At 47.7% G+C, this 23,070-nt stretch overlaps 1 long non-coding RNA gene across 1 annotated transcript; it reads right to left on the bottom strand.

The window, feature by feature from the left end:
• Positions 1-16,940: 16,940 nt before the first annotated feature.
• On the bottom strand, positions 16,941-22,981 carry LOC135971162 (uncharacterized). The gene is made up of 2 exons (XR_010587241.2): positions 21,374-22,981; positions 16,941-18,440 (listed from the first exon to the last, which is right to left on the bottom strand). It is a non-coding gene; the product is annotated as an uncharacterized lncRNA (long non-coding RNA).
• Between the last annotated feature and the right edge of the window lie 89 nt (positions 22,982-23,070).

The following is a 23,070-nucleotide window of genomic DNA, read 5'->3' as shown; positions in this document are numbered from 1 at the left end:
GTTCCAAACCCAACAATGCCCTGGTTTTCCCTTCCACTGCTCGCCACCTCTGCCCCCATCTGTATCTTGGTTTCTTCATTAGCAAACTGTGTTGAGAATCCCTGCTTTGCCCCTGGAGGGAAGTCTAGGGCTAAAAGGAAAAGCACAATTTAGCTTCAGAGACCTGAAGAATCTACTTGAGCATGCCCCACCAACTTCATCTCTCTGCGCCTCCGTTTCCTCACCTATAAAACCGGGATCATGGGCCGGGCATGGTGACTCACACCTGTAATCCCAGCACTGTGGGAGGCCAAGGCAGGTGGATCACCTGAAGTCGGGAGTTCAAGATCAGCCTGACCAACATGAAGAAACCCCGTTTCTACTAAAAATACAAAATTAGCTGGGCGTCGTAGTGCCTGCCTGTAATCCCAGCTACTAGGGAAGCTGAGGCAGGAGAATTGCTTGAACCTGGGAGGCAGAGGTTGTGGTGAGCCGAGATCGTGCCACTGCACTCCAGCCTGGGCAACAAGAGTGAAACTCCGTCTCAAAAAACAAAACAAAACAAAACAAAACAAATCAAAAAAACTGGAATCATGATAAACCCAACTGCCTCAAAAGGTTGTGTGAATGAAAGTGAGTACTAAATGAGGTACAAGTACAGTATCAATGCACTCTAGTAAAGCTGTTTGAAATGAAGCGTATGCATTGCCCTTCGTAAAATGTTTAAAGGATGCTAAGGTGATCAGATAACACTTAGACAACTAGGGAAAATGTGATCAACAATGATTTTATGAATTGCCTGGGAAATGACATAATTTTTTCAATTGCACTTAATTTTCCTAAGATTTTTCTTCAAGACCAAAGCACTCATTTCCCAGCTGCCTGGAGTATTACCTGATGATGGCACATAGCAGAGTTGTCTCCAGGAACTGCCTTCAGCTAAGGTAAGCTGCCTCCTTCAAGGCTATGCCCCTCCTCAGGGGCAGCCCACGTCCAGTGACTGGTCTTGCTTCCATTCAAACAACCTGGAGGTGCCATCCCAGCTCCGGAGACGCTCGTGGAATTGGCCAAGGCCTTTGTCTCCACTGTGTAGCAGTTCAACTTCTCCCTCCACCCAATCCTGCTTTCCTCATTCCCTCAGAGGACTCCGCTGCCCTGCTGCAGTGGTACAACTCTTAAAACTTTACCAACCATGATTTATGATGGGATGCAGGTAGAAGGGAAGGTCACACAGATGCAAAACCTCAGATGTTTGACAGGTTGGGGAAAATATCTTTACAATGATAATGGAATCAAATGACTGTTGCCAAGTGTCATCAATACAGTGGATAAAGACAATAAAGGGCTGCCAGTGTTTAATTACTAATTGAAGGTGAAGCGTGAAAGCCAGATGTTCTGCTTGGCGACATAAGAAGAGATTCCCATCTCCTGAGCATCAGGTCCAGAGTTCATGAAAAAATGAGCTTCAGAGGTTGAATTCTCAACCCCAACAAGTTGGCTATGCCAGAGTCATGGTCCTGCTTGGATGGAGCGGAACTCAGAAGATGGATGTGGGAACATCTGGATGGAGGCACTGAAAGCTCTTAAATTCCTGAATTTCCCTGAACCCTATGAGTGTGCAGACATGGCTTACCACTCCCTGTTCAAGGCTGGCATTTCCGTCTTATCTGAAGATGATGCAGAGGTCTCTACTTTGAAAGACAGGATCTACCTCACTCGGAATCTACCCTCATCTTCTTCCTGGCTGCCAGACCAATAACTAGGGTTAATCACAACATGACCCAGCCAGATGAGTGGCAGACCTGCTAAAGACAAAGCTAGGGGACTACCACACACTTAAACATGTAGCTCCAGTTGCAGCTGCCATATTGGAGATGGTCTTTTGGCTAGAGCAAATTAGCACCACGACAGGCACTGGGCATGGGGCCACTGGGTTTGCAAATGCATTCATTTCTATCACTATCAGGAAAGAGGACCAAAAAGAGTTATATTCACGTAGGATGGATAACAATCTTTCTCCAGGGCTATGGTAATTCTCCTAACCTCTGTCATAATGCACTCCAAAAAGATGTGGACCATCTAGACATCATGCAAAATACCACAATAGCCCACGATGTTGAAAAGCTACAGCATACTTGGAAGGCTAAGTCAGGAGAATCGCTTGAACCCAGGAGGCGAAGGTTGCAGTGAGCCGAAATCGCACCATTGCACTCTAGCCTGGGTGACAGAGTGAGACTCTGTCTAAAAAAGTAAAAAAAAAAATAGCTGTAGCATGTTAATTAGGCCAGATAAACAAGAAGTGGCAAGTACGTTGGAGACCTTAGAAAGACACATACTTCACAGAGTAAGACAGAAACTATACGAAGGTTCAGGGACCTACCACGTCAGTGATGTTTCCAAGAGTCCAGAGGCCAGGGCATGCTGGGTCAACCCCCTCTAAAGTAAAAAACGACTTATGGCATCTTGCAGCTCCCACCACGGAGGAGGAAGCAGAAGGTCTGGTAAGGCCCTTTGGATTCCAGAGGTAACATATTTTCCACTTGGAAATGTGTTCTTTCTAATCCATTTACCAAGTGACATGGCAACGGCCAACTTTGAGTTGGACCCAGAGCGGAAAGGGCTCTGCAAGCAGCCCAGGCTGCAGTGCAAGGAGCTCTGCCTCGTAACCCAGTCTGTGCTATGCTGTTGGAAAGTGGCCATGGTAGGGGCAGGGTGCGGTGGCTCACGCCTGTAATCCCATCACTTTGGGAGGCAGAGGCAGGTGGGTCACTTGAGGTCAAGAGTTCGAGATCAGCCTGGCCAACATGGTGAAACCCAGTCTCTACTAATAATACAAAAAAAATTAGCCAGGCGTGGTGGCGTGTGCCTGTTATCTCGGCTACTCAGGAGGCTGAGGTGAGAGGATCACTTGAGCCCAGGAGGCAGAGGTTGCAGTGAGCTGAGATCATGCCACTGCACTCTAGCCTGAGCTATAGAGTGAGACTCAGTCTCAAAAAAAAAAAAAAAATTGAAAGTGTCCATGGTAGGAAAAACATGCCACTTGTATTTTTTGGGCACACCCCAGTAGGACAATTAAAATGTAGACTTCTAGAGTTCCAGAGCAAGGACATGCCATCTCCAGCAGCAAATGGCATCTATTTAAAAAATAGTCCCTGAGGGGCTGCCAGGCCCTGGTAGAGACAGGCGCGGGACAGCATCAAGTGACTATGGGAATAGAACTGTCCATCATAAACTGGGTTCTTCAGACCCACCAAGTCACAAAGTCAGGAAACCTGGCAGGAAATGCCACTCCCAGGATGGGATGTGAGCAGGGCCTGAGGGCAAAAGTGATCTGCACGGGCAAGTGGGCCAGACGCCCCATTGCCCACCACTGCATAACTCACAGCCAAGCTCTAGTCGCCACTGCCCAGGAGCCGACCAGTTCCGCCAGCCTAACCCAGAGATGGCAGCAATGGCAAGGCCTGGAAAGAACTAGAGGCAGGGCTGATGGGCAGGCAGGAAAATGAGAATCTGGAATCAGCCATGGCCCTCACCACATTCAGGAGGAAGCCCAAGTCCTGTGCAAGGCTGCACAATTCACCATGACCTTGAGCCCTATATTCTATTTCACCCCATTTTCCACTGCTCTCAGCTCTGTTCCACCCCTTACACACACACACACACACACACACACACACACACACACACACCATACACAATGGTTGTTTGCTATGCTACAGCCACTCTGAACTTCTTCAGTTTCCAGAACACACCAGACATCACTTTCTCTCTCTCCTCTGAGCCTTCACACATGCTGGTCCTTCAGCCTGAAACACTCTTCCTCACCTCTACCTAGCTAACTCCTACTCCTCCTTCAGGGCCCAACCTTAGATTTCATCTCTCTCAGGAAGCTTATCCAGGGTCACCAGAGACTGAGTTAAGTGATCCAACTCCTGCAGCCCTTTGTCACCCCCTCACCTCTCCATACCACTTCTTTCTGAATGAATGGAGTAGTTAACACCATTCTGTATTATAATTTAAAACACATAGACATTCAACTTGGCATTAATCAGTGCTCTCTAGAGAAACAGAGCCAATAAGATATCTGTAGATATATAGAAAGATGATTATGAAGGACTGGCTCATGTGACTATAGGGATGGGGAAGTCTCATGATCTGCTGTCGCAAGCCGGAGACCCAGGAAAGCTGGTCATGTAGTTCCAGTCCAAGCCCAAAGGCATGAGAAGCAGAGAAGCCAGGAGGGTAAGTCCCCGTCTGAAGTCAAAGGTTCAAGAAACAGGACTACTGGTGTAAGTCCTGGTCCAAGTTCAAAGACCCAAGTACCAGATACACTGATGTCCATGGGCAGAAGAGACAGACGTCTCAGTTCAAGCAGAGGAGGTGGTCTTCACCCTTCCTTCACTCTGTTGTTCTACTCAGAACTTCAACAGATTGAATGATGCTCACTTCCATTGGAGAGGGTGATCTTCTTTACTCAATCTACTGATTCAAATGCCAATTTTTTCCAGAACACCCTCCAGACACACCCAGAAATAATGCTTCGCCAGTTTTCTGGGCAACACTTACCCCAGTTAAGAAAATTAACCATCCCAAACTTCAGCCTCCAAATTCAGCCAAAATCTGCTATTTGACTTCAACCTTATCCTGGGCTTTGGAAAGCAAATAGACAAATGCTAATGTCACTGTCATTTCTGGCATTCCTAAGCTGTGGGTGAGAACTGGTCATGTAATCATATAGGTTTCGCATGGCGTCCAATCATTGTAACAATGTCAGCAATACATAGAAGACATACCGTTCAGGCATGTTGTTAATTTCTGAATATTTACTTTTAGGGTTTTTAATTTTTTTTTTTATTCACTCAGGCTGGAGTGGAGGGCAGTGGTGCAATCGTAGCTCACTGCAGCCTCAAACTCCTGTGCTCAAGTGATCCTCCCACCTTGGCTTCCCAAAGTGCTGGGATTGCAGGCATGAGCCACTGTTCCTGGCCCTGAACATTTACTTTTAAACATAGGAAATAATTCTAAATGTAACTTGAAGTGAAAATTGCCTTGTGGGATTTGTATCTTATCAGGCAGTCAAAGGGTAATGTATCATTGCAAGCATAAAGCCTGCAATAATTAATGACAATTGTGAACACTGTTGATTTTATATACAAAAACAATTAAACAAAATAAATTGACAGCTGTTGGTAGACAATTCTCTGTGAGTCTCTTGATTTTCTTTCTTTTTTTTTTTTTTATTTTCAAGATGGAGTCTTGCTCTGTCACCCAGGCTGGAGTGCAATGGCATGATCTCGGCTCACTGCATCCTCTGCCTCCTGGGTTCAAGTGATTCTCCTGCCTCAGCCTCCCAAGTAGCCAGGATTACAGGCATGAGCCACCACGCCCGGCTGAGTCTCTTGATTTTCTGCACATCTTGGGAACAGAGGCACTGTCTCTTCAAGGATGTTTGTATGTTATGAACAGCCCTGGAAGATCTCCACAGTATCTCCCTTCAGACCAAAGCGTAGGTTTGTCGAATGTCCGATATAACAAAGAAAAAGTCTTCTCCAGGGCAAAAGTCAAGTCAGTTTCCTGACCATTATAAACGATTCGGTTCCCCTAACTCAGGGTCTCTCCTCTGTAACACAAACCCACGGCATGTGCAGCCTCCACCTGGACCCCTCTACATCATCCCTGTCAATGAAGCTCATGCTGCCTGCAGTACTGTGAATAAGAATGTCCTTGTCTCTTGGGTTGATGGGTGCAGCAAACCACCGTGTGGCATGTGTATACCTATGTAACAAACCTGCACATTCTGCACATGTATCCCAGAACTTAAAGTATTAAAAAAAAAGAAAAAAACAAAACAAAACAAAGAATGTCCTTGTCTCTGACCCTGGAATCTTGTGTCTTCTGCCAGGATCCATGAAACAATGCAGGCTAACTTGTTACCTTGTATACAAGTAGGATAAAAATCTCAGACCTTTTACAGTACTTGACAACAGTTTACTTAAATATTAAGAGAGAGTATGTCCTAGGTCAGGTTTCTTGGGAAGCTGGCTCTAAGATTGCAGGACTCCTCTCAGCTAGTCAAGCAGAAGAGGTGGCCCCAGGCCATCTCCTTGGGTCTGGGGAAGAGAGGCAGGTATAAAGCATCAGGCAGTGGGTGAATTCCCAGATGCCGCTGTCTGAACTTGCACTTCTCCTGTTTCCAGTCTGCATGCTGACCCTCTGCAAGGAGCGCTGAGATTAAACCCAGCTGAACACCGAGCCCCAGGGATGGGAACTCCACAAGTTCTGCACCCCGATTAGCAGGCAGACGGGGTTGTCAACCAGAGAGATAGAGGGCTGCCCGGACCAGGGTGCAGACCTCTCCCAAAAGCTAAAGACTTTAATTGAGGAATTATACATGTGACTATTTTTAGCCAGGTGAAATCTGTAGAAAGCAGATAGGCTCAAAATGCAGCAAAAACCTGCTTTGAATTTACAGAGCAGACCTCCACGGGAGGGAGGAGGGGTGACTGGGGGGCTCTCTTTCCAAGAAGAAAAGGTGGAAAGAATTTGATAAAAACGTGAAGGAGGGGTGTGGTGGCTCATGCCTGTAATTCCAACACCTTGGGAGGCCCAGGTGGGAGGATCGCTTGAGCCCAGGAGTTCAAGACCAGCCTAGGCAAATTGAGACCCTGTGTCGATTTAATTATATAAAATATATATGTATTTTTTTAAAAAAAAGGTAAGGGAGGACTCATTCCCACAGACACCCACTGTACATCAGGTATAATGCTCAGAGAAATGACGTCTCAGTGTGGCCCAAACTCCAGACCCCATTCCACCACTCCCACATGCAAGGACTACCTATAAATTAGATACCGATTACAAATGCAAGCTCTGGTCAACATGAATAACAACAACAATGGACAGAAACACATCAGAGAAGCTGGCAAACTTCCCACAAAGGGCCAGAGAGTAAATATTTTGGGCTTGTAGGTAAGACTACTCAACTCTGTCACCATAATGCAAAAGTAGCCAGAGACAATATGTAAGTGAATGAATACAGCTGTGTTCCAATAAAACTTCATTTTTTAAAATGAATATATTTTATTTTGGACTGGATTTAGCCGTAGACCCACAGTTTGCCAACTGAAAATGTCAAAGTAAACTTACAAAACACGGTAGCCTGTTTTAAATATTAGCTCTGAGCAAATTAAAGGTTTTCAACCCCCATAAAATGTAAGATATTCCCAAGGTAATTTCAGGACGTTTTAGAGATAACAGTCCAGGCTGGGTGTGATGGCTCGTGCCTGTAATCCCAGCACTTTGGGAGACAGAGGCAGATAGATCACCTGAGGTCTGGAGTTCGAGACCAGCCTGACCAACATGGCAAAACCCCGCCTCTACTATAAATACAAAAAAAAAAAAAAAATTGCCTGGTGGTGGCAAAAAAAAGTAGGGTGTAGTGGCAGGCACCTGTAAGACCAGCTACTTGGGAGGCTGAGGCAGAATTGCTTGAACCCAGGAGACAGAGGTTGCAGTGAGCCGAGATCATGCCATTGCTCTCCAGCCCAGGTGACAGAGCGAGAATCTGTCTCAAAAAAATTAAAAATAAAGAAAGATACCAGCCCATAGAGCACTACAGGCCAGACAATTTGATAACACGAGAAATTCTATCAAGGTGAAATTGTCTACTATAAATCACATCAAGGTGGTTCTGGGACAGGATATAGGGTGGCCAGATGAAATGTAGGATGACCAGTGAAACTTATTTTAAGATAAACAGCGAATAACGCTTTCATATAAATATATCTCATGCAACATTTGGGACATACTTATACCAAAAAATTATTTGGTGCTTAACTGACATTTGAGTTTAACCTGATGTCCCATATTTTTAATCTGCTAAATCTGGCAATCCTAATAACAGCATGTGTAATCTGAATCGAAGAGACTGTTGAAAGCCTACATCTACAGTTCTTTGTGACTGCAAGGCCAGGGCCAACTGAAGCTGGTATCCCGGGACTCCCTACCACCACCCCACAAAGGCCCTAGATCCAAAGTAGAAAATTCACTGTTGAAGCAGATAGATCCAGGTTCATAAGCAAATTGCCTGGTACCTAGTGGGTAGATGAGAAATTGTAGTTGTGGGTTTTATTCATTTGCAGTTTCTTTTGTCATCGTTGTTTTGTCTCGTTTCGTTTTAAGACAGAGTCTTGCTCTGTCACCCAGGCTGGAGTGCAGTGGTGTGATCTCGGCTCACTGGAACCTGCGCCACCCGGGTTTAAGCGATTCTCCTGCCTCAGCCTCCTGAGTAACTGGGATTACAGGCATGCACCACCGCACTGGGCTAATTTTTGTATTTTTAGTAGAAACGGGGTTTCACTGTGTTGGCCAGGCTGGTCTCGAATTCCTGACTTCAAGTGATCCATCCACCTTGGCCTCCCAAAGTGCTGGGATTACAGGCTTGAGCCACCACGCCCGGCCCATTTGCCGTTTCTTGATGTGCTTTATTCTCCTTTTGTAAACGCTAACACTTGTTGGTGACCTTGGCAAAGTTTTTGAATTTTTCTTGAGCCTTAGTTTCCCCGTCTGTAACACAGGGATAATGCCAGCACCTTCAGGAACTATTGGTGTGAATTAAATGAGCCAATGTGTGTCAAGTGCTTGGCACCGTGCCTGACAACTAATGTGCTTTCTGCAGATTTTAACAGTCTCTGCTAACTGATTCCAGCTTCACATTCAACCTTCTATTAAATCTTCAGAACAACCAGAGAGTAGGTATTAAGATCCCCTTTCCGCAGAGCAGATACACTGAGGCTGTGAGCGCTCACTCATAAGGAAGAAGCAGGAGAGATGGGATTTGAACTGGCAGTTCTGGCTGCACTTGGCTCAACAACTGGCAAGGCTGGGCTGGGCTGGCTCCACACAGCCAGGATACAAAATGCAGACTAGGCTATGGTTCAGCTTCCATAGACCTCAGACACAAGTCCCCCCATCTGCTGAGCAAGCTGCCAGCTTCCCAGCAGATGACACTAGCCTGCAGAACTGGCATTTTGACCTGGGTCAGGAATATGACCGTGGGCAATCAGCTCCAAGTTGGGCCACTGGAATCAGATCATCCAGGGGTTTTCCAGCTGCTGCGGGGCAGACAGGGGGAGAATTCCTCTGCCCCTTCAAGCATCCAGGGGTCTTCAGCCCTGAGGACCTCTCCTACTGCCCTAGATAGAAGCCCTCCCTTATGCCATTGGGGCCCAAGGCTTTCCAATCTCGGTTCCCCCCAAGCATCTTCCTTACCCACTTCTAGGCCTTACCTGACCCTGTACTTCTCCCTACCAGCCCAGGGCATGTTTAAAATCATCCAATCAATTCAATTATGTGTCATGATTTGCTTGGCAACTGTCTTCCTCATTTGGCTGGAAGCTCCACGGGGGCAAGACTTCATCTATCCCAGTAAACGTTTGTCGAATGACTAACAGACTGAGGCAACTAATATTTTTCAGGCATGTCTTATGTCCTAAGCACTTTACCTGCATTTTCGTTGTTGCATTGCCAGGCTAGTTTTGTGAGGTTGAAACTAGCAGTCTCATTTTACAGATAAGAAAACTGAGGTCCAGAGCCAGTCATAAAAAGCTGAGTGACATGGTAGTTAGGAGTGTGGCCTCTGCCACATGCTGGCTGTGCAGCTACAGGCACATCCATCACCTGTGAGATGGGAACAGTCACTTTACTACCTCAAGTGGCTGTTGTGAGGATTCAGTCAGAGAAGGATGAAAGGTACTCAGTGATGTCTCCGAAATACAATTAATGCAGGGAAATTGTTAATATTATTACTTTTGCCAAACCAGACAGCTAATAAGTGCTGGTACGGGGATCTGATTTCACTGTTCACACCACCACAGCAGAGAGAAGCAAGACAAAAAGGGGGTGGAGCTGGGAGCCTTGAGATTGCGGTCCTTGCATAACTTTAGCCAGGCCTGACTGCCCACTGAACCTTTTCCTAGAAAGATAGGCCTGGCCTTGCCACCCTTGATGCCATGAGGCTGACAGGGTTGGCAGGCAAGTGGGCTACAAGCCCCATCTTTAACTTCATGGCTGAGTTACACTGCCACCCAGGCTGGGGCTGGGCACACTGTGCCAAAGATGGAAATGGGACAGGAGAGAAGAGATAGCCCAAGGCCTGGACTTTTCTGCTTCCAGAATAGCCATTCATCTCTGTTCTTGTCCAAACCTGGAAAGAGAGCTTTATGGTACCCCTGGGAAAGGTGTAAGATGCAGAGTGGATGAATCCTCACGAGGGAGCCATGGTCGCAGCTGCCCCTCCAGCTCAACATGCATCATGAGAAACGTTCAGACTCTGGAGCTGGACATGCCTGAGGCCAAGCCCCAGGCTCACCACACCTGGACGTGTGGCCTTGGGCAGGCAGCTTTAGCCTCTGGGCCTCAGTTTTATCCATAAGGTGGGTAGAAAAAAACACCTCATCCTGGATTGCTGTGGGGTATAGAACAAAAGTAAAACTAACGTGAGAAATGCACTTAGGCAAGGGGTGGGGAGCTAGGGGAGGGATAACATTAGGAGAAATACCTAATGTAGATGACGGGTTGATGGATGCAGCAAACCACCGTGGCATGTATATACCTATGTAACAAACTTGCATGTTCTACACATGTATCCCAGAACTTAAAGTATAATAAATATAAAAAGAAGAAGGAGAAGGAGGAGGAGGAGGAGGAAGAAGAAGAAGAGAAGAAGAAGAAGAAATAATGCACTTAGGCTGGGTTAGGTGACTCAGGATGCTAAGGAACGTGGCCACTCCAATGACCATATGGTCCCCCAGATATGATGGGACCTCCCAACACTTTGGGAGGCTAAGAACAGGAGGATTGCTTGAGGCTAAGAGTTTGAGAACAGCCTGGGCAACATAGTAAGACCCTATCTCTATAAAAAAACATTTTTTAATTAGCCAGGTGTGGTGGCATGTGCCCGTGATTCCAGCTACTCAGGAGGATGTGGCAGGAGAATTGCTTGAGCCTGGGAGATTGAGGTTACAGCACGTTATGATCATGCTACTGTACTCCAGCCTGGCTGACAAAGTGAGATCCTGCCTCTAAGTAAACAAACAAATAAATAAAAACAAACATAAGTAGCTGGGCACGGTGGCTCATGCCTGTAATCCCAGCACTTTGGGAGGCTGAGGCTGGTGGATCACCTGAGGTCAGGAGTTCGAGACCAGCCTGGCCCAACATGGTGAAACCCTGTCTCTACTAAAAATACAAAAAATTAGCCAGGCGTGGTAGCACAAGCCTGTAATCACAACTACTTGGGAAGCTGAGGCAGGAGTATTGCTTGAACCCTGGAGGTGGAGGTTTCAGTGAACCAAGATTGCGCCATTGCACTCCAGCCTGCAAAACAGAGCGAGACTCTGTCTTAAAAAATAGTAAGAATAATAAAATTAACATAAGAAAAGCACTTGGCACACAGGAGGGGCTCTGTAAATGTCAGGTGGAGTTCCCTCTACCTCCCAGTCCCCCTCTCCGTCTGAGTCTCTCTTCCCAGTTCATTTCAGAGCAAGAGTTGGAAGGAACAAGAAGACCATCTTGGAGGCAAGCCTTAGTTAGGCTCTGCAGAAGGGATCCAGGGCCAAACATAACATCAGATTATTAAAAATGTGGACTGTAAACACCGGCACAACAGGCCAGAACACAGTGGCCAACACACCACAGCTCAGCTGCTGCTCATGCCCGTGGCCACACCACCTGCTGCCCCTGATTCTGGGATGGACCCAGCTCCACAGGCACCGGGCACAGACTGGTGTGTTTTTCCTGAGCTGAGCCCTGGGGACCTGGCCAAACCCTGTCCTCATAGCGAGAAGTCCTGGCAGGGTTCCTCAGAGAGGAGAGGGCCTCCTACCCTGCCCCCTGCCCTTAGCCTTTAGGCTGGCCCTGAGGAGGTGACCAGAGACCAGGCCCCTCAGGGATTCTACAAGCTTGGGCCTGACAGTGTAGAGCCAGGTGCAGCATACAGGACGGGAACCCCAGCACCCCCAGTTAGCAGCTGTGTGAGCTTGGGCAAGCCACTTTAATTCTCTGAGCCCAAGAGTCCTCATCCAAAAAATGAGGTTATTGAAAGCCACGCCTCCCCAGCCTGTGGTGTGAGGGTTAAATGAGATAGTAAAGCACAGTGCTGGCAGAATAAAGGTAGGACCGAGCCTCAGTGCACCCTGGCATCCCACGCCAAGCAGGACAAGTCTGATGCTGGGAACCAAGCTCCCATCGTATCTGGGGGCCATGTGGTCACTGGAATGGCCACTTTCCCTAAAGGTGAGCAGCCTGGGTGCAGAGCTGAGTGAGCAAGTCTTGGAGCCAAAGAATGCTGGATCTTTTTTGTTTTTTTTGAGTTGAAGTCTTGCTCTGTCGCCCAGGCTGGAGTGCAATGGTGTGATCTCAGCTCACTGCAACCTTCGCCTCCCGGGTTCAAGTAATTCTCATGCCTTGGCCTCCTGAGTAGCTGGGATTACAGGCGTGCACCACCAAACCCAGCTGATTTTTGTATTTTTAGTAGAGATAAGGTTTCACCATGTTACCCAGGCTGACCTTGAACTCTTGACCTCAAGTGATCCACTCGCCTCGGCCTCTCGAAGTGCTAGAATTACAGGTGTGAGCCACCGAGCCCGGCCGGAAAGGTGGATTTGAACCCCACCCCCATAGCTGTCACTGCCCCATCTATAAATAGTGATATTACTTACCTCACTGACATACTTGCTCACTCAAGCAATTATTGAATTATTGGAAAAAAGCATGAGGACCTGCCTTGTGTGCAGCTCTAGTCTCCATGGAACCCTAAGGTTGGGTTCCTGTCCTTAAGATCATTGTGAAGATTAAAGGAGATACTGTATGGCAATGGCTGGCATTCGGTAAGTGCTCTTTCTGAATAAGCTGGCTTCCCTACGTTAATTGCTGTCTGCCTCTCTCCCTCCCCACCTTCCTTCCTCCTTCTCTCTCTCCCTTGGTGGCCCTTGCCTCCTTCCTTCCTTCTACTCCTACCCTCACTTCTTCCCTCCCTCCCTCCCTCTGTCCCTCCTTTCCTTCCTTCCTCTGTGGGGCATGAATCAGACATGGGCCCTCTGGGAATAATTACATAGAAAATGGGGTGGAGAGTTCAACCCCCTCATTCCCCAAACAGGTACCAAGCCCTTCTTGGCAGGTGCAGACCAGCGCCCGGAAGGAAAAGACAGGGCTGGTGGCCACAACGGGAGAGAGGATTTAACAAACAACCCACTCAGTTACCTTCAAAAGACCAAGGCTTTGGCCCCCAGACCTTCCTTCCAGCCCTGAATTCTCTGATCCTCAGTTCTGGGAGGGAAAGGAGAGGAGGGGTTGGATGACTCAGTGCCCCTCTGGGCAGAGTTTGTTCCAGCCCAGGGGCCCAGGGAAGCCCCTTGTGGGGAGGGGTAGCTGCTGGTCACATAAGCTGCAACTGGCCCTGGGACGCCCCATTGTCACCCCAGGGTCATGACCCCACAGGAAAAGAAGCTGTGGGACCCTCCCCCGGCCAAGGCCTCCCCCGCCTGCCCCGCCTGTGTCACCGCCCAGCCTGGCTGAAACCTGATCCGGAGAGATAGAGCCCGCCGAGCCAGCCAGTTATGTCTTAATGTAATTTAGCTGTAATCGCAGCGTGTTTTCCCTCGCTATAATTAGTAAAATGTGGTTGTTTTCTGTGTTCCTGGAAGATGTCTGAACCAGAGCCAGCTGCCCGTAGCTTCTCTGACAGGCTCTCCCAAACAGGCCCACTAGCAACACACTGGATTTCCCAACGCTATTTCCCCCTTTGACCTGAGTTCTCCTAATTCCTGAGTTGAGGCCTCTCTCTCCTGGCTCCTGAGGACACGTCCCAGGGTTTAGCATGGGGCCTGCATGCTGTAGGTGCCCAATAAACGTGAGTGGGTGATTGAGGGATCAAGCCAGCAACAACGAAAAACCACGTAGGGAAAGAATTCCTCATTTAGGAAGTCCACAAGACCCTCAAAGAAATGCGTGTGTTGTGTGTGTGTGCTCACAGGTGTGTGTGTTGTGTATTGTGTGTGTGTGCTCCCAGGCGTGTGTGTTCTCACAGGCATGTGTGTGTTGTGCATATGTGCTTGCAGGCATATGTGTATTGTGTATGTGTGCTTGCAGGCATGTGTGTGTTGTGTATGTGTGCTTGCGGGCATGTGTGTGTTGTGTATATGTGCTTGCGGGCATGTGTGTGTTGTGTGTGTGTGCTTGCGGCATGTGTGTGTTGTGTATGTGTGCTTGCAGGCATGTGTGTATTGTGTATGTGTGCTTGCAGGCATGTGTGTGTTGTGTATGTGTGCTTGCGGGCATGTGTGTGTTGTGTATATGTGCTTGCGGGCATGTGTGTGTTGTGTGTGTGTGCTTGCGGCATGTGTGTGTTGTGTATGTGTGCTAACGGGCATGTGTGTGTTGTGTGTGTGTGCTTGCAGGCATGTGTGTGTTGTGTATGTGTGCTTGCAGGCATGTGTGTGTTGTGTGTGTGTGCTTGCAGGCATGTGTGTGTTTTGTGTGTGTGCTTGCGGGCATGTGTGTGTTGTGTATATGTGCTTGCAGGCATGTGTGTATTGTGTATGTGTGCTTGCAGGCATGTGCGTGTTGTGTGTTGTGTGCTTGCAGGCATGTGTGTGTTGTGTGTTGTGTGTGTGCTTGCAGGTGCAGCTGTCTGCATGTGGGTGTATCGGGGATAATGGGCACAGCCAGCTCTGCGTGGGGCTCTACCACCTTGGGACGTTTTGTTTGTGTGTTCCCACCAGACAGTGCTGGGTGTGAGTGTGGGAATTCTGTGTGCTGTGCACGGGGCCACCCAGAGAGCACCAGAACTGGCCCTGAATGCTCTGCTGACTGCAACACAGCAAAGGATGTGGAGCCCCTGACTCTCCCTGTCCTGCGAGCACTGCTCACATCCTTCTGCCTCAGATCCTCCTTCGGCACAGTCCTTTGTCCTTTCACTCGGGCATCAGCAAACATCCCTCAGGTCCTCCTGTGCACTGTCATCTGCCACTCTCGGTGGCTTTCCAATGGGCCTCTCTGTACCTTCTTACTCCCCCACGAGTTCATTCATTCAATGAGCATTTCTTAAATAATTACGTGGGCTAGCTTGTGGTTTCGTGGTTTGTTTTTGTTTTTTTAATGAAAGATCAAGATTCACGTTTTCTGCCTTTGCCAATTCTCTCCCAACAGGAAACATGTTTCAGATCTCTTATTATTTTATTATCAATCGCTATGTAAAATAAAGTGGTGATAGCACTCACCCTTACAAGGCTCAAAGAGTTTTTGTGTACAGGCTACAGTCTAAATTCCTTTGCTCGGTATCCGTGACGACAGTGACTATGTCACAGAGGCAGTAGGGCAATCAGGGGAAGAACTCCCACAACACTTATTTGTGTGGCCTCAGGCAGGCGACTTCACCTTTCTGAGGGCAGTTTGAACATGCTTGATGTGTAACTACTCAATAATGTTAATTATTATGTAAGTAATCGTGTGGGCTTTGCATTTTCAATTAATTGGTAATGCTTGGAAAGTGCCGCCAACAATCATTTCTCCAACCCAGCGCCCAAAGTTGTGCCCTTGGCAGAAATCAAGGGCATCTGCACCAGAGGAATGCCGAGTTCTGGTTGGCTGAATTCGCCTGGACTCTGGATGTTCTAATTGGCTGGAACACGAGTGGGTGTGGCCCATTTCCCAGAGTGCACTTGGCAGTCATTCTTGGAGACGGACGACAGACCGAGGATTTGGCATTTTACCTGGGTTATTGTTCTTTTTATCTTTTCTCCGGAAATCTCACCAAATATCCAGCCCTATGATTTCTGCAGATAAATTCTTCCAAAACACATCTCTCCTTACAAAATGCGTAATTGTAGTATTTGCCCCACAGCGCTTGGGTGGCTGAGGTGGGAACGCGTGCTCCAGTGCCATGGTGCCGAGTTCCACCTTCTCACGTTGGGCGGGGGGTGTTCTGAGGACTTTGGCGCCAGGTCTTTAGTCATGTGAGAACCTCCGGTCCTCCTTGCAAATAGGGCATTTCTCCCGGCCAGGCACAGGAAGAAATTAGCTTTTTAAAAATTTTTGGTAAAATGCACATTAAAATGTTACCATCTCAACCATTTTTTAAGTACAGTTTAGTAATGTTAAATACATTCACATAGTTGTGCAGCCAATCTCCAGAACTCTTTTCATCTTGCAAAACTGAAACTCGTATCTGTTAAACAGCAACTCCCCACTAACCCCTCCCTCCAGCCCCTGGTAACCACCACTCTATTGTCTGTCTTGATAAATGTGACCATTCTAGGCTGGGCACGATGGCTCATGCCTGTAATCCCAGCACTTTGTGAAGCTGAGGCGGGCAGATCACTTGAGGTCAGGAGTTCAAGACCAGCCTGATCAACATGGTGAAACTCCGTCTCCACTAAAAATACAAAACTTAGCTAGGCGTGGTGGTGGGCACCTGTAATCCCAGCTACTAGGGAGGCTGAGGCAGGAGAATCACTTGAACCCAGGAGGTGGAGGTTGCAGTAAGCCCAGATCACGCCACTGCACTCCAGTCCAGGAACAAGAGCGAAACTCTGTCTCAAAAAAAAAAAAAAAAAAAAAAAAAAAAAAAAAAAAAAAGACTATTCTAGGTACCTCATATACGTGGAATCATGCAATATTTGGCAATATTTGTCTTTTGGGGACTGGCTTATTTCATTTAGCATAACATCTTCAAAGTTCACCTGTGTTGTGGCATATGTCAGGATTTCTTTCCTTTTTAAGTCCTGAATAATATTCCATTGTAGGTGTTGGTCACAGTTTATTCATCCATCAACAGACGCTTGGGTTACATCCCCCTTTTGGCTATTGTGAATAAAGCTGCCACGAACATGGCTGTGTAAATACCTGTTCGAGTCCATGCTTTTCATTCTTTTGGGTATATACACAGAAGACGAATTGCAGAATCATATGAAAATGTTATTTTTAATTTCTTTGAAAAACTCAGTGTATTGTTTTCTGTAGCAGCTGCACCATTTTACATTCCCACCAACACAAGTGTTCCCGTGTTTTTCATCCTCACCAATATTTCTTATTTTCTGAAAGTTTTTTGTATATTCTTTTGACCGTGGCCATCTTAATGAGTGTGAGGCAGTATCTCATTGTGATTTTCATTTGCATTTCCCTAGTGATTGCTGATTCTGACTAAGGGATTCTGTTTTAAACAATGAAACCAAATGGGGAATTTCTTCACCCCTGGTACCATCTGTACCATCTTTGAGACCAGAAGTGGTTGTGGGGCTTTTTCATTTTTGTTTTTGTATTGAGACAGAGTCTTGCTCTGTTGCCCAGGCTGGAGTGCAGTGGCTCAGTCTCAGCTCACTGCAATCTCCATTTCCCAGGTTCAAGTGATTCTCCTGTCTCAGCCTCCCAAGTAGCTGGGATTACAGCCAGCAACCACACTGGGCTAATTATTATATTTTTAGTAGAGATGGGGTTTCACCATGTTGGCCAGGCTGGTCTCGAACTCCTGACCTCAAGTGATCTGCCCACCTTGGTCTCCCAAAGTGTTGGGATTACAGGCATGAGCCACCATGCCAGGCTGTGATTGTTCTTTTTTATGCATTCATTCATTCATCACTCACTCATTCCTTTGCTATGCCTTGAATGCTGTACTGAGCTCTCCACAGATATTTAGTAGCAATACCAAGGCAATGCTCCTGAGAGCAGATGGGTGAAATGACATTCAAATGCAACATGGAGAACTTCAAATGGCCACTGAATACATGAAAACATTCTTCACCTCACTGATAATCATAAAAATCCATACTGAAACAAGAAGATGAATTTTCTCTTTTTTTTTTGCCCTGCCTTTCAGTAAAGATTTAAAAAATTGATATGAGTACTAACAATACGAGAAAACAGGTCCTAACACATATTATTAGGGAGAACATAAATTGAATCAACATTTTTGGAAGATAATTCAGCAAGTTCACATCTAGAATTTATCCTAAAGTAAAACTGGGGCAAACACACAAAAATAGGAATTTTACAATAATACAAATGACCATCAAGAGAGAATTAACTAAATAAATTATGATATGGTATGGGAGAAGACAGTGGCAGTGAAAGATGTCCAAAACAAAAGGCAGATCTACGGGTTCCACATCCTTGGTTCAACAAACTGCGGATGCCAAACCTGTGGGCTGATTTCTTGTATCCACAGGTTCCCGCGAGGCAGACTGAGACTTGAGAATTCTTGTATTTTGGTATCGCCGGGATCCGGGAACCAAACTCTCATGGATACTGAGGGATGACTCTAAGCTAAAGCAAGTTGCAGAAAAGTCTACAGTGCATAGAAGCATACATATATACGTAACAGGGAGGTAGACAAATACTTTGTTAAGTTTTCTGAAAAGATACGTGCTGCTCTTGACGGTGGTTCTTTTGATGCGATGGTTTGAAATCTAGAAGACATAGACATAGAAGACAAAGACATAAGACTAACAGCAAAGGAAGAGAAGGTTTAAAGATGTCTTCTATCTTTTGCAAGTCTGCATTTTCTTTGGGATGTTTACAATGAACTTGCATTTTTCTGCTTCTAGTCAGAAAAAATAATAATATTTAAAAAATAAATTCACTTTGGGAGGCCGAGGCCGGAGGATTGCTTGAGCCCAGGAGTTCAACACCAGCATGGGAAACCTGGTAAACCCCCATCTCTATCAAAAATGCAGAAATTAGCCGGGCATGGTGGCCTATGCCTGTAATCTCAGCTACTCTGAAGGCTGAGGTGGCAGGATCACTTGAACCTGGGAGGTCAAGGCTGCAGTGGCGGTGATCGCACCACTGTACTCCAGCCCAGGTGACAAAGCAAGATCTTGTCTCAAAAAAGAGTTTATCTGGACAGATTATTGTGAGATAAAGGCCATTAAATATATGACAAAATATATATATACTTTTCCAAGGGAGAGAAAAACAGAAACAAAAAATAGACAAACAAAATTATTCAATTAGAGTGGAAAGTTAAGTATTATCTGTGCATGATAAAGTCACAAGTCACAATACTTAAAATTGCAGAGTAAAGTCTAATCTCATAAACAAGTTTTTATAGGAATTGAAGCACATAACACAGATGTCATTTTGCCTCTACGGCATCTTGCAAGATAGGGGAGGGCGGGTTTTCTTACCACTATCAGCATTTCCCGTTGATGGACGTGGATACCAGGTCCCAGAGGAGGAGGATCACAATCAGACCCTCTGAGGGGAAAGCACCTGAAGGTTTGGAGGGAGGGACAAGCTGGGTCAGGAGAACCCAAGAGCAAGGACAACTTCTCTTCCTTTGGAGGTGGAGTTGTCCACAGGCAGGAATAGACGCTGTCACCCAGCTCGGCACCTTGGCAGGCTGATTCCATCTCAGGCACTCTTTCTTGCTGAACCCTGTGCAGCCTGAAATTCATATTTATCCAAAACCACGGCCAGTCCGCCCAGAGTGCCTCCTAAGATGGAAAGGCTTGCCATCTCAGTCTGGACCAGCCACCTTCCCTGGCAGAGAAAGAGCCCAGGGCATGGAGTGGGGTTCTGTGGCACCGCACTGTATCCAGGGCCCTCCCGGCAGCCCAGCCAAATGCCATCTCATCACGTGTGACCCTGAGGCAGCTGGGGCCACCCTTCCCTTCAACCTGCAGATACAGGCGCTCGAGCCCCGCCCCACAGGTACCTGCGGGACTTGCGGCACCCTCCTCACTGCTTCCCAGGAGATCCCCCAGCGGCGCCACCTTCCCTCCGTGTTCTGTCTCCTGCTCCTCAAGCCCACTGTCAGCTCGCTGTTCCCTGGTCGCTTCTGCCACTTTGGTCACCTTGGCCACCAGCTGCTGGCCCCGCTCCACCCTGCTTGTCCCAGGTGTGAACACAGCCCACGCTTCTTCATTCCCCAAAGCACCCCAAGAACAGGGCTTTTGCCCATGACAGAGGGATAGTGCTGCAAAGAGCAAAACTCAGCTTAAAGCTGGAGAGAAAATAATCCGTCTCTAGAGTTCGTCAGCACTTCACCTCGACAAAGGATTTTCCTTTATGTTTCTCAGGAATCCCTTCTCTCTCTGTACCTTTACCCCTAAAACCCAAGACTCCTAGTTTGGTGCCCCCTAAGATGGCTTCCATGAGGAGGGTGTGGGCAGTACAGGTGCCATGATACATCTGGGATACTCAGAAAAGCAAGTTGCCTGCAGCTCTGCCCTCCACGCCTTTGCTCAAGCTGTTCCGCTGTCCGATTCAGCTTTCCTCCTCTGCCTCTTCTCTTTCCTACTCTCTCCTCACCCTTCACGTCTCAGGTAAGGTTTCCCCTTTCTGCAGAGCCTCCCAGGATGAGTTAGAGTCCCAGCCTCAAGCATTCCACAAGCCCCTTACAACATATCATAACAGAGGTCATAAGCCAAAACCCCGGGGGGATTTTGGTTGGTTTACTCTTGTCACCCAGGCTGGAGTGCAGTGGCACAATCTCGGCTCACTGCAACCTCCGCCTCTCACGTTCAAGTGATTCTCCTGTCTCAGCCTCCCAAGTAGTTGGGATTACAGGTGCCCAGCACCACACCCAGCTAATTTTTTCATTTTTAGTAGAGATGAGGTTTCGCCATGTTGGCCAGGCTGGTCTCGAACTCCTAACCTCAAGTGATCAGCCTGCCTCAGCCTCCCAAAGTGTTGGGATTACAAGCGTGAGCCATCGCACCCAGCCAACTTTGTTTTGTTTTGTTTTGTTTTAATTTTTAACTTTTCTGTCGATGCTTTTTTTTTCAGATTTTTAACACTAGTTTTAAGTCAATTTTCAAGTTTTGAAAAATAGGAGAATTCACATAAGTATCAAAATTTCTGATTTGACTTAAAAAGCTAGAGGCTCTGTCCACACAGGGTCCATTTTCCCATGAACCCAGTGTGGGAATATGGACCCACGTGGCAACAAGAGACTGCAGCTGATGGAAGCTGCCACCACCGCCAGGTGTGTCTCTGAAGTTCACCGCAATCCCCACCATTCCCTATTGCCTCACACTTGGTCCCCTCACTAATTTACCCTCCCCACCTGCCCTGTATTAGGGGAGCTTGTGGCTCCTGCAAGGTTGGCATCCCCTGCCCCTGACCTGCCATTTTCTCTCTAACACACTGTGAGCACTTTGAGAGCAAAGCTTCGCCATGTCTGCCTCTCTACGCTGAGACAGACACTGGCTCAGAGCTGGTGCTCAAAAAATGCTTTGTCAAGAAAACACCTCAAGGCCCCTCTTCCCCCAGGAGGCCAGGACCCAGTATCTACGGCACCCAGGGACAGTGGGGCCATTGCTCTCCCTCTTGATCCAAGTTCCCCTTGGACACTGGAAGGCCCACATCCCATGTTCTCAGCAAGGCCTCTCCTTACCCTCTGGATTAGTGAGGGAAAACTCGGCCCCGCACAGGTAGTCCCGGCTCCTCAGCGAGTGGCTTTTACACAGTGAAATCTCGTTTCTCCTTCGCATCACAGTCCAATGCAGTTACTCCTGGCCAGGCAGCCTCCATTCAGTCACTCAGGGTCCAAGCCTCTTCCATCCTGTGCTTCCATCCTCTTCCAGGCCCTCAGAGTCCTCTCCTCTCAGCCAAGGGGCAAGAAAAGAGAAGGGGGCTCATTGGAGGGATTTTTGGGCCAGACCCAAAGTGGCATGAATCACTTCCACCACACTCCACAACCTAGAAATCACGCACATGGCCACACCCAATTGGAAAGAAGAAAGGGAATAGCAATGGAGCCATGTGACCAGGAGGGGTGGAAAACGCAGAGACACATGAACACTGAGCTCTCGCTGCCAAGCCCTCCTTCTCCTTCATTTCTGCTGGGGAGGAATCCTGCAGAAGTGCTCCAGACTCACAGGGACTTGATCTTTCAAGAGCAAGAAGCTAAAAAACAGTGTCCTAATCTCACTCCCAGCCTTGTTCAGTGACTCCTCCCAGGAGCCGTTGTAAAGATCTATCGCTGCTACAGAACAAGTCACCCCAAAAGGGACGACGCAAGGGTGTGAATAGCAGGCATGCTTCACTGGACCAATCTAACAGTCTACACAGGTGCTCCAGCAGGGCAGAGCAGAACAATGTGGGACCTTTGAGTCAGTCAACCAGGGTTCAAATCCCAGCTGCAACACTTGGCAGCTGGACGACCCTGAACATGCCACTTAGCTCTGTTTATGCATCCTCATAGAGGGGTGAAAGCACTGTGGCCTTGGGGACTCTCAGGCTCCTGTAGCCCCCTCCTCCTCAGCTTCTACCCACTTTTATCTCTTAAATATTGAGATTCTAGATACGATTCTTCTAAAGAGAAGCAGCAGAATGCGGAAGTTAAGTCACAAGCTCCAGAGTGCCTGCCTGGCGGGGCTGCTGTACGGATTCAGTGTGATCATGCTGAGCCCTGGGCTTGGCCCCCACTAAGTGTTCCACACACATTATTGGTTCCCATGTCCCCAGCCCCAGCGGGACCCACCTGATGGTGTTCCCCCACTGCAGGGTATGTCTTGTACATACTGCAGCTATATTTAATTCCCCCAGCATCACTGCAGAAGCCAGACAATTGCAGAGATTCAACTCCTACAAAAGAACAAGGTGAATCTCAGGTGGGACCTGGGTAGGAATTCACTCCATTACACAGAAACAGGACTTCGAGTGGTACAGGGACCAAATCCCCCCTCAGTGCTCCCAGGCTGGACACATAGCCAGGGGGCCATTGATTCAACTCACATGACCACAGGCGGCTCCAGGACCCAGGATCCTACCCGGGAGAGGGTTTGGGACTGCTCAGAAGTGAGAAAGGGGCCTCTTGTTTACTATGGCTCGGGGGAAGGACTGATGGAGATTTAGGGGACCCACATATCCATCCCCTAAGCCACCCCTTGGCTGCCACTGCCTATGACAGCCCACATGTCCTAGAGTCTCCAGTCAGGGCGAAAGTCTCTTCATCAGGGATATGAGGTTCTCTGCCCAGTTGCTGAGGCCAAGGATTAAAGCATCTACCCGTATCACCCAAGGCCTGGACCTTATCTCAAAGTCAAGGCAGCACCCATAGAGGGAGCAAGTGGTGGTCTGGGGGCTCTA

The sequence above is a fragment of the Macaca fascicularis genome, chromosome 6 (genome assembly GCF_037993035.2).
Source record: "Macaca fascicularis isolate 582-1 chromosome 6, T2T-MFA8v1.1".
Classification (NCBI taxonomy): domain Eukaryota; kingdom Metazoa; phylum Chordata; class Mammalia; order Primates; family Cercopithecidae; genus Macaca; species Macaca fascicularis.
This window is presented reverse-complemented; position numbering and strand designations above follow the sequence as displayed.